The following is a 12,353-nucleotide window of genomic DNA, read 5'->3' as shown; positions in this document are numbered from 1 at the left end:
TATTTTTATTTCTGTCATTAATTCTCCTTGATGTAGACATATCTGTATTTATACACCTATATCTATTTACATATATATGCATGCAGATATAAATACAAAGGTATATGTACTTATATATGTGTATTTGTGTATCAACTGTGTGCAAAAGACACATCCATCTGTTGCCAGATTTTTTCATTTATTCTGTATTGAATGCCGTGGGCTTTTCTCCAAATATTAACATACACATAAATTGAATTAATGAATGCAATCTTAGTTTCTATATGGAGTAGATTTATAAATCTTAATGAACGGATGATCTTCAAGTTCTTTTCTGAAAGAACATTCTAGTGAGTAGCAGAGGCATAGTCTGTGTTTTTGTGTGTTCTTTGCAATAACAGTATGGTTATTTTTTTGCCAGTTTATAGAGAGCAACATGGATCTGTGATCAGTTTAAGCATGAATAAATCTATTTAACAACCGTTTATATGTGAATAAATTTACAAAATCAGATTGGAATTTACAGATTCAACAGAAAGAAATATCACTAAAAGTTTTTAACTTTGTTTAATTTGTTTCAGTCAGTCCTTAAAACTTATTATAACACTGATAATTACCACAGCTTGCTTCTGAAAGCAGTCCAGAATTTTTAGCATCTTCCAAATAAATATGCCAGAAATTCTGTATGCAGCAATTGAAAAAGTGGGACATCAAATTTTCTTGAGATTTCTACATTTATAGGTGAAAATGTTACACTTTACTTTTAAAGTCAGGGTTCTACTCATCAGCAATAATTCATCATGCAAGCACTTGCTCAGGTTTGTTCAGTTCTCCTACTCTACTTATTTCTTTACTTCCAAAAGGTCAAGACCAAAATACTCTGAGTCCAAACTAAGTTGTTAAACACATTTTTTCCTCAAAATACCTCAAAAATGCTGTGCTCATGAGCTGCTCATTTTTATTTGCATTTTAATATTTTAATTTCTTCTCAGTTGTCTGTTTGAGTTGGGTCAAATTTGTCCATTGTGTCTTCTCTTGTATATTGTTCTTATGAAAGAGGGCCTATTATCAAAGACTGTATGAGAAATTCTGTGTAATTTCTGCAATCTAGTGAACAGAACAGAAGCAAAAGATTTTGACCAGATACTTGATTGTAAAGTGCACATGACTCTTTGGGTGTGCGTACCTAAACATGACAGAATTTATACAGTAATAGCTTTTCCTGTATTTGTTTTGATACTTGGCTTCTGATCTCAACACAGAACGTGATATTGTATCTGATTGTACCAAATAAGTTATTTAATGAAATAAACATTTGAACTAGCTCCATTGATCCAAAACACGGATGAATTATTGCTTTGTAATTCAGTAAAAATCCCTGAAGTTTAAACAATTTACAGAAGACATCAGAATGAAAATATGCAATAGTCTCCATTTATTAAAAAAAAAGATAGGCTGTGTTCTTTAAATAATGCATAATTCATGTTGGTGTCTAGTTCTTTAAGGATTTTATGAAAATATTTCTGTTTAATGTTCTGGTTTTGAGCTAAACATTTAAAACCAGGTAACATGAATATATATTCAGAAAAAAAGATTCTCAGCTATCCTTACCACAAACATTATAGAAAAGACTATTCAATAGAAGTTATCCAAACTTTTTTTAGTAATTCTATCTTTACCTAATTTATAGTGCTGTAAAAATTTGTCATTCTTTTAAAAGATTTAGTAAAGCACATACTTCCATCCCCACTGTTACGTCTAGTTTCCTTTCCACAAAACTTCAAATTTACTCAAGTACACGCTGTTTCGCTATCATCACTCTACCTGAAAAAAAAAAAAACCTCAAACAAAAACAACAGGAAAGCTGTTCAATTGACTGAAATGATGAATAGGTTAACTCAAGTACTAGTTAACATAACAGTCTTATCACCAAGAGCTCTATGCAAAGGACTACAAAAAATACACCAAACAAATTTGTCTGATTTTTAAAGAACAAACCTACTAACACAGCTTGCACAGGCACATTGGGCACATACTTCCATTACAATCTTCTTTCATTTGGAAATCTTCCTTAATATTCTAAAGTTGATGTATTTGAGGTTTGATACTCTCTGACACCTTCCCCTTCAGCGGTGATTAGGTTAAACAATAACTGGGCTCAGTATAAAACGTCTGGGGACACCACTAGTGACAGGTCTCCAACCAGACTCTGTGCCACTGATCACAACCCTCTGAGATCTTCCATGCAGCTGGTTCCCAATCCACTTCACTGTCCATTGTGCAGCCTGCATCTTCTGAGCTTGTCTATGAGGATATCATGGGAGACAGTGTCAAAAGCCTTGCTGAAGTCAAGGCAGACAATATCCACTGCTCTTCCCTCATCTATCCAGCCACTGTCCCAACACAGAAGGCAATCAGGTTAGTTAAACACAATTTTCCTCATGTATTCATCAGTCTACTTTCAGCTACTTCTATATACAAATCAAAGGAGGTGTACAAAGAGCAGAAGTGTTTTATATACTTTTCTAAAGGTTTTTTTAAAAATAGAACATGACATGTTTAAGTGAAAAAGTGAATACTTGAGTTATAGTAGATGAAAGTGTTCTAGCATCAGTTTAACCTGGTCCCAGATAAAGTTGTGCTAAAAGAAAGTGATAAAAAAAAAATCCCTGGTTGAACATTATATTAAAAGTGCTTTCAAGAAATTACTTGAGGGAATCTGGTTATGTTGCTTTTCCTTTTGATAAAATTTGATAAGGGCATTTGGTGCCAAATTACCTATTACTCCTAAGAAAGATTAAAGCTTTTTACACAGAGTGTCAGGTGAGGAATGAAAAGCTCTTTGAAGGGGTTCCCAAAACTCTGTTCACGAATATTTGGACAATTATTTTATAAGTCAAGTTTTTTTGCTGCTCTTGGGAGGTTATTTGCTCTACTTAAAGTAGCCTTCACTGCAACAGTTCTAACACAGCAGTGTATACTTGTACTGAAATAGGCCATGTCTGTGTTCAGGATTTACAGGATTAAACTGATCCACTAGAAAACCTCGTGTGAGCAAAATACTACTCCCTTAAGATCAGGTTTAAGAAGTTTTTTAACTAAACAAAATATTTAAAGAAAAATGCAGATCCTGCCATTGCTGATTTTGAAAAAATATAAGGTTTGTTTAAAAGTTCTATCTGGACCAAAACTGGCAGATTATTATTAAAACATTATTTCATTTTTCTTCGAGAGCCAAAAGAATAGGGTTCTATTGCCGGATATTCTTTCTTCTCTTCCATATACTTTCAAATCTCCATCCTACCAAGACACATTTGTATTTCTGAGTGAAATGGAAGTTATTATTTAATGGGAATCTCAAATTTCAGCATTTTATTCCTACCAAAAAAAAGTGTATTAATTTATCTATTGGTCCTGAACCCCAACAGATAAAGATTTATTTTACTAAGTAGGACAGGATTTTCAGCAATTATTGGTGAATACAGTACTCTTCCTGTACTGATCAGTGACCTGCGTGTAGTGACAGGGGGATCCAAACAACTGACTGTATTGGAGGCTAAGATTAGCCTGATGGGACACAAGGAGTAGAATGTGCTAGTTTTCGCTGAGGTTGATGCCATGAGGATTTTTTGCCTTTTCTTCTATACCCCTGTTGTACCTTTTTTGCAACTTCTGTACTCTTAGTGCTTTTTCCCTACATTCTTGGACTTGTTTGTCAAGCTGAGAGACTAAACATTTTAGAAGCTTCATAGTTAGGGATCAGTGTGCCCCAGACCCCAAGGTCCTCTCCAGAACACATTCTGTAAACAAAGATAGAACCATCCAGGGGAAGGCTCCTTGGGGAGGGGGGCTCAGTTGAGCCTCTCATTGGGGAATCTTTGATAGATATGCTAATTATTAAGACTTATAATATTATACCAGATCTTTTGGGGTGGGCATTTTTGCGGGCTGCATTTCGATGCATATGACTTGGACATGTGCACCAAGGCAAAATCCCTTTTCCCCTTCTAACTGTGTATGACTCTTGATTTTAAGACCGGGAAAAGGCATCAAGGTAGAGTTAATTTTCTTCACAGTGCTGATGTGGGGCTGTGTTTTTGATTTGTGCTGAACACAGGTTTGATAAAACAGAGATGTTTTTGTTATTTCTGAACGGGGCTTATGCAGAGCCAAGGCTTTTCCTGCTTTTCCTACTGCCCCACTGGTGAGGAATTTGAGGGTGCATGGGACGCTGGGTGGAGACACAGCCAGGAGAGCTGACCTCAACTGACTAAAGAGGTATTGCAGACCGTGTGACATCATGCTCAGTATATAACTTGGGGTGAAGTAGGAGGAAGTGGGAGACATTTGTAGTGATGGTGTTTGTCTTCCCAAGTCACTGCTAGGTCTTACGAGGCCCTGCTCTCCTGGAGATGGCTGAACATCTGCCTGTCTGTTGGAATTAACAAGTTATTCCTTATTTTGTTTTACTCGTGTGCACGACTTTTGCTTTCCCTCTTAAACTGCCTCTATCTCAACCCATGAGCTTTCTACCTTTTACCTTTGCTATTGTTTCTCTGATCCTGCTGGTGGGGGAGTGCATGAGCATCTGCATGGGGCTTGGCTGCTGGCTGGGGTTAAACCATGACAGTCAAAGAAATAGAAAAGGATAGTGGCCAAGGGAGGGATGTGCTACATAGGAGTAAATGTCCCTGTATGAACTTGTGTAGCTTCAAGCTAGCTGTCTAGTCCTACTTTTAATCCTAAGTTTTTCAACTCTTTTTCTTGTGTGCTGTTTCCTCTTTTTCCTCTTTTCACTTCTACCTGTCACATATGAAATCTTTGATTAGTGCTTTAAAAAAAAAAGGAAAATTATTCAAAAATATATGACTTTATAATTTATCACCAGAGTAGCTGTAGTTCATTTAACATACTGAAGTATCACTCGGAGCAGGGCATGAGAAAGTTTAATTGGTTTCTATGCTCACAAAAGCAGGAAGTACAGCAGGATCAAAATCACATTTCCCGTCATGAAAACTCTTCGTGGGCACAGGTCCTTTGTACTGCGATTTTGTGATCCGGACTCCTCTTACATCTGATTGACTCATAATATCTGCTGCAGAACAGAAAAACATGTCGCTATATCCCTCATGGAATTGTACATTTAGTGACCAATCTCTATTGTCCAGTACTAGTTTTCTACTCTAAAAGCCATAACCTCCCTGTAAGGTTCTTTGCAGGATGTATGGGGAAAAATAAGTGAGCTAAGTATTTCTTATGTCTAAATTTTTAATTTTGAATCCATCTGCATTGTTTCTTACAAAAACTTGTACATGGAAGAATACATTTCACTTATTCAATAAAAATAGGCTCAGTCCAAATGCAGATTTAGATGCTTTGCAGAGACAGAAATAAATGCATGAAATAATGTTTCATGTGCTGAAAACACAAGAAAAGTCATTAGCTGAGGATGTATTAGCTTCTAACTCTTCTCATCATTCCATATAAAAATGAATCACCTATACTGCTTCTCTGCTACACTCATTTAGCAAATAGTCTATGAAGTGTTTTGTATTAGATGCAAATGTAACAGCCTTTCAGCTCAGGAAAAGTGGTGCTGGATTTTTGAAAGCAGAAGCCAGATTCCATCACTGCTGGACTTGCCTGAATTAATCAAGGTCCATTCTTCACTAATGTGGCGATTAAAAGGGAATCAGGTTCAGATTCGCAAATCTGGAGTGGCAGAGATGGGCACTGTGAGATCTCCTGTGCAGTGATGGGCACATGCCCATCATAGAGGTGATGCTATACAGTGTTATATAGCAAGTTACAATGTACAACTTAATTAATTGGCTATTCTCACCCAAAAACAAATCCCTTGAGGTACCTACTGGATGTCCCCATCCTCCTGCATTGCCCGCAAAGTGCAGTCACGTCCTTGAGTGAAAGCAATCCCAAAGACAGCTTTTTCTTTGTCTGAGGCAGGAATAATTCAAACTGTTTTCCTAAGCATATTTTTAATATGCACTTCAGAAACGTTATCCCCTTCTACAGTATATAGAAGTTTTGATTGCGAAGGGCCCACCTCTATTGCTGACTAATCAGGTGGCTTTTGCTGAATGTGTATCCTGATGTCTGAAGGTCCCACTATCCATTACTCTCAGAGTAGTCTTTAATAGTGCACTGTATTGTTCCATCTTTCTGGAGGCTGGTGCATGATAGGGAATGAGATATACTCACTCAATGCCATGCTCTTTGGCTCAAGTGTTTATGAGGTTGTTTCAAAAATGAGCCCTGTTTTCTGACTCCATTCTTTCTGGGGTATGTGTCACCATAAGGCTTGCTTTTTGAAGGCCAGGATGGTTCCAGGCAGTAGCATGTGGCACAGGATATGTGTCCAGACATCTGGTTGTTGCTTCCACCATTGTAAGCGCATGGCACTTGATGTCACAGGTTTGGGGGAGTGTGATAGAGTCAATCTGCCAGGCGTCCCCATATTCATGTTTCAGCCATTGCTCTTCATACTAGGGAGGCTTTTACTGCTTGGCCTTCTTTATTGCAGAACATTTCACATCCATGGATAACCTGTGCCATAGTGTCCATGGCTAAGTTAGCTCAGTCAGTTAGAACATTGTGCTAATAACACTGAGGTCATGGCTTTGATCCCTGCATGGGCCATTCACTTAACAACTGGACTCGGTGATCCTTGTTGATCCCTTCCAAAGCAGAATATTCTGTGACTCTGTGTAAGTCTGCCCCTTGATCACCAGCCCATGTATATGTTGCATCTCTTTCTTGGGGGCCTGGGGTGTCATGGGCCAACTGAGCTAGAAATAAGTCACTCATATTGCCAGTCCAGAACTACCTGAGCCACTTCAATCTTAGCGACCTGATCTACCTGCTGGTTGTTTTGATGTTCTTCAGTTGCCCGACTTGGGTACATGAGCATCTACACGAGGTACCTTCACAACCAGGTTCTTCACCCAAGCAACAATATTTTGCCGCAGCTCAGATGGGTTTAACTCTGTGCTGCCAGTTGCTTTACTTCCATTTCTGTACCACTTCCACAGGGCATTTGCCAATCTCCATGAGCCAGGGCAGAGATAGAATACTAGCCATTTTTCTTGGTCAGCAAGGTCTAAAGCTAGATGGATGGCTTTCACCTCTGCAAACTGACTTGATTCACCTTCTCCTTCAGCAGTTTCTGTGACTTGCAGTGGGGGACTCCATATAACCCAACCTCCAATGCTTTCCTACAGTCCAGCAGGACCCATCAAGGCATACTGCTTCTCACTTTCTGGTGATTAATTACACACTGGGGCCTCTCCAGCACAGGTCACTCCGTCCTCTGGTGACATTCCCAAGTATTTGCCTCTTGGCCAGATAGACCACTTCCAGGATTTCTGGATGATTGGGGGTTATTATTTGAGCTTATTGTTTGATCAGTGCAACTCACTTAATTCATGCAGCATCAGTTACATGATACGTACAGGAGAACCTCCCTTTGAATATCCAGCCCAGAACTGGCAGCTGGGGTGCCAGGAGGAGTTGTGCTTCAGTATTAATCACTTCTGAAGCATCTCAAACCCTTTTGTAAGCTGCCAGTATCTCCTCAGTTGGAGTATAGTGGGTTCAGATCTTCTGTATCCCTGACTCCAAAAGCCTAGAGGTAAACTTCAGGTCTTCCCTGCTGTTTTCTGCCAGAGGCTCCAAATAGGGCCATTCTTTCCAGGTGCAGTGTAGGGAACATTTTTTACATCTTGCCCTGTCCTGACTAGCCCAAGGGCTACTGAATGAACTAACTCATGTCTGATTTTTTCAAAGGCTTTTCATTGCTGAGGGCTCCATTTGAAATAATTTTTCTACTGGGTCATTTGATAGAGATGGCTTACAATCAGACTGCAGTTTGAAATGTGCTTTCTCCAAAAGCCCAAAATGCCTAAAAAAAGCTTGTGTTTCTTTTGTGTTAGTTGGTGAAAACATTGCTATTATCTTGTTCTTCACATCCACTGGGATCTGACAACATACATTTTGCCAGTTTATTCCTAAAAGCTGGATCTCCTGTGCAGGTCCCTTTACCTTACTTTGGTTTATGGCAAAATCAGCTTTCAGAAAGATTTGGGATATTCTTCCTTTTCTCAAAAACTTCTGCTGTATCACCCCACACTAGGCACCAAGAAAGACAGTTGTGGTTTAACCTCAGCCAGCAAGCACCACACAGATGCTTGTTCACTACCTTCCACACTGTGCCCCCATGCAATGAGGGGGAGAATTGAAAAAGGGTAAAACTCATCAGCTGAGATAAGAACAGTTTCATAATTGAAATAAAGTAAAATATACTACTACTACAGCTATTACTACTACAACTACTAACTGCATTGCAAGGTGATAGAATGAGAAGCCAAGAAAAACAAGTGATGCACAATGCAATTGCTCACCACCCACTGACTGATGCCCAGCCCATCCCCAAGCAGCGACCTTTCCCTCATGGATGATATTAGGTACTGGACATGACATGTCATGTATGGATTAAGCCCTTGACCAGCCTGGATCAGCTGTCCTGGCTGTGCTCCCTCCCAGCTTCTTGTGCAACTCTTCACTGTTGGAGCATGGGAATCTGAAAAGTCCTTTGATTCAGAGTAAGCACTACTTAACAACTAAAATGCCAATATTTTATAGTGTGTTATCAATATTATTCTCATATGAAATCCAACAAACAGCAGTGTACCAGCTACTAAGAAGAAAATTAACTCTATCTCAGCCAAAACTAGGGCAAAGAAATAGAAAAATGGGCATGAACTACTGTTTCATGTGCTGAAAACAAAAGAAAAATCGTTAGATAGAGATGTATTAGCTTCTAACTCTTCAAATATTATCACTCCATATCTCTCTATAAAAATGAATCATCTACACTGTTTGTCTGCCACACATTTATTTAACAAGTGGTCTACAAAGTGCTTTCTATTAGGTGCAAGATATTTCAGCTTAAGAGAAGACATAAAACATGGTATAGCTGACTTTTATAGCAACCCCAATGAAACTTTCTGAACCTTTGTGGATAATGTTTTACAGAAAATTGATAACGATGGCTACAATTAATGTACAAAAATTTTCAGGATATTTAGGACACAGTAATAGTTTCAATTATGGAATACACAATAGTGTTTTCCCAGCACATGCGAATTGTGAATTTCAACATTATTCTGCCTGGCTTATACCCTCTGCAGGAGCCAGAGAGCTGAAGTACACATCTAGAGTAAAAGCATGTGGCAAAACACAGCTAGGCCCAGCATAAGAGAGCAAAGTTTTGAAGACAGAAGTCAGAGTTGGGAATGAATGCAATTTGTGAGCCCATTTACTGTCTGAAAGTGTTGCATTTAATCTTTGATAACTTAAGGAAAGGAGGGAAAAGGAGTACCGAAGAGACCTCCTCTTTAACTCTAGTCTAAAGTATAGCTTAGAATACCTGAGTACATTTTACAAAAATTCACTGTTAATATATACTACTTCCCTAAGACCCTTGGGACTGGTTTCCAGGGGGAATTCTCCGGTGAAAGCCACACCTCATTTCACTAATTTTTGAATAGGAGCTGAACAAACTGTCACTAGAATGTTTTGGTATGCAAGGATATAACTTTATTAAATATTACAGATTGCACAGGTTTTCTTTCCAGTGAATTATCATAGCAGAAAGCTCAAAATAATTACTTATATAAAAGTATTTTGTTACTATGATCTCCAATAACAGAAAGAAATGTGGCTTGCAAAAACTGAACATCTGAGGTTTGTCTTTTGATGAGGACAACATAAAATCCCAACAGATGTACTCTGACACGGATTCAGATTGCCAGGAATAATAAGGAAGCTATTGCTTGATATCCAAGACTGTAGGAACCCAGAATGCCAAGAATATTTCTCTGCCTGTTTTTAAGGGTTCTTACCCCCCTGAACAACACTGTTTTGACCTCCAGCCTTGAAAAAAACTGCCTACTATTAGACAAGAACTAGAAAATACAATGGTGTGAATTAGGTGATAGACTACTATGTAAGAGTGTCACAGGGTGAAAAATTTAGAGGTTTTGGGCTTCTCTTTGTAGTAAATAGATAAGAGCAAAAACCATCAAAATGGAGGATTGTTGTTGTTCTCCAAACCTTCTTCTTCTTCTACTACTCCATATTCTGCAGTAAAAGTAATTTGGGATGATTGGGCAAAAAATTCTGCAGTTCCTGGCTGTGTTACTGAATAATTGGTAGGAAAGTGAAAATAATGTACGTTTTTAGTAACCATTGGTTAAATTATCTTTAAAAGGCTATGTAAATCTTGATAATCGGGCTTTCTCCTGCATTCTCTGCTCTGTGCTGTGTCTGAGTCATGCTAGTGATTCTATCTGGCAGCATCAGTGAAGGCTGAAAGTCTCCGTTTGTGTCTCAAACTAACTCCTAGAAAGGACTTTAAAAATTCTCTCCCATCAGGAGAGATTTGATTTACGGCATGGATCTGTGTCACAAGACAAAAACGAATATTCTGAATACAGACTATATAAAGACTGATTTGTTGTGGGGTATGTAAAGCAAACATATGACAGTGCATGTACAGAGACTTTTAAACTATTTCAATTTATTGTAAATTTTAGGAATGCAGTTCAGTTACGAGGTGCTGTTCTTTGTGTTACCTCATTGCAACATTAAGGTTGCAATTCCCAAATGAAGTTTGGAAGTTTTCTGAAAGGAAATTCATTAGGTTGCCTAATAGTATTGGATGGCTAAGACATGGTTGAGGAGTGACTGTTGTTCAAACAGCGGTATTACCTTTCCAATTACCTTTTTTTTTTTGGCTGGCTCCACTTCCATTAGCTGGCGGGTGGTCTCTGTACACCTAGGAGGTTCAATGGGCTTGCTTCCTATGATCAAGATAATAATTTGATTGACTTAATTTTAAATTCATGTTATATTTGACTAAAAGCAGGTATGAAGACTGACTTTACCATGTTGTTGCTGCTGCACACTGGGTAAGGCACAACTATGAGAAGCTGGAATGTGACTGAATCTTTCTTGGAGAGCAGAGGACCACACCAAACCCCAGATCAGCAGGGAGACCATCGCCCGTGAGAGACAGGAATTTTCTAAGGTGGCAGAAGGGCAGCTGTGAGCCAAACTTTGGTGTGATAAGAAGAAAACCAACAGACTTTCCTAGAGACTTGGTCATCATTTTGGTGAAGACTGTGTGAAGCCTTTACCAGCCTAAGATGCCCTTGACACTTGATAAATGAGAGAAAGTTTGAGGTGATAATTTTCCCAATTTCAATGTGTAAGACTGAGGCAGAGGGAGGAAATAACTTTCAGAACCTGTATCTACTGGCAAAAATGATTTTTTAAAAATTCAGAATTAATTTCAATATAAAATATGCTGCAATATAACATCATTAAATATGAAAAGATTTCTGATATCTCTCAGTGTCCTTCCTCTAAGGAAAATATAAAGTTCTGCCTCAATGCTTTTGTTGCTGTGGGGTCTCAGAGCGTAATAAATGCTCAAAGTGCAAATTCCAATAAAACCAAGTGTACTGAAGTGTATACAGATTTAAATTGCTAGATTTAAAATAGCAAATATGTTTATATTATATAGAGTTAAATTACTCTATTTAAAGTAGCAAAAATGTTCATATTATGGGGGTTTTATCAGTTGTTCTGTTTTCCACCATGTCAGCACACAGCACTGTACAAAAATGCCAGGATAGCTAGGGCTGTCTATGCAGTCTGTCAGCCTGCAGCTGCAGATAACTTTTTTATTCCTCTTCTACAGTGCACATCATTTGACAGAACAGAGTCTATCAAATCTCAGCATTTCCTGCAAATGCTGTACTCAGACTAAAGCAGAGAAGTTCTATTGAATGAGTTTGGATATTGCATTTTAAATAATTTCTTAAGTGAGACTTGTTTAAAACAATCTTTTTTACCATGACATTCCTGGTAAGCCCACAGAGACATGGAGAAGTGCCTGCAAAATATTGACAGTTCTCCATTCGATATCACTCCGAAGAGATAACGCGGCTAGTTAAAGTGACCTGGACATTTGCAAAGCCTCTGTGGAGATGCAGTTGACTAAAAGACAGTAGGAAGCACTAATCCTACTGCTAATGACTCAGTGTTGGGGGAATAAAACCTGGCTGGCAAAAGAGTAAGCTGAAAGCCATTATCAGCACTGAAAAAACTGGATATTTCAAATATCAGAAACATAAGCAGTTTTCCGACTGCATTAGAATTATGCAACCTAGTAGGTACCAAAAATCTTTTGGTCTCCTTCATAAATTACACTTTAATTTAGTTGGAAAATAATATGCAAGTAGGATGTAGGGATAGTTGTCAAAGTAATTTCATCTTTCTTACCATGATAT

Source organism: Corvus kubaryi, unplaced genomic scaffold (assembly GCF_017639235.1).
Source record: "Corvus kubaryi isolate FWS band 111438036 unplaced genomic scaffold, C.kubaryi_AGA036_p1.0 68, whole genome shotgun sequence".
NCBI lineage: Eukaryota > Metazoa > Chordata > Aves > Passeriformes > Corvidae > Corvus > Corvus kubaryi.
Note: the sequence above shows the minus strand (reverse complement) of the source record.